Genomic DNA, 585 nt, shown 5'->3' on the forward strand with positions numbered 1-585 from the left:
TACATTTCCTGCCAATTTGATAATTGTTTAAATGTAAATTTCACTCTGTTCGCCTGATATACTGGTAATTTAAGACCTGCTGAGAGGCAATCAGTTTTTGCATGGATAAAGCTACTAAATGAGATTGAGTAAAAGTACGAAGCATTTGATTTTTACGAACCATAAATATATGTTTCTGTACAGATTTCGTAAAAACAAACTGCGAAAACCATATAACATGCAATTTCATACAAAGTTTCGCCGTTCCGTAGCATTTTTGCAAGGGGAAAGTAGAATCCGGGAGATGAAAAAAGCTCTTTTCCATCGAAAGCAATAATCTACTCTTAAAGAGAATTACGATTATGTTATAATACTGAAAACAAAAAAAGGTCGAATTATTGGGTATTGTTGTTTACTTAGATTTAAGTATTGATGTATTCACTTATATTAAAATGGTATAGTAACAAAAAACAAATAAAAGAATGTTCTTACTGTTAGAAAACGTATCACATACCTCTGAATTGCGAAACTATGCTCGTTGCTGATTAATGCGAATAATATGCTCATGGGATTTTAGTATCTGTTACATGTAACTTACATATTTAG

This window comes from Pecten maximus, chromosome 13 (assembly GCF_902652985.1).
Source record: "Pecten maximus chromosome 13, xPecMax1.1, whole genome shotgun sequence".
Taxonomy (NCBI): Eukaryota; Metazoa; Mollusca; class Bivalvia; order Pectinida; family Pectinidae; genus Pecten; species Pecten maximus.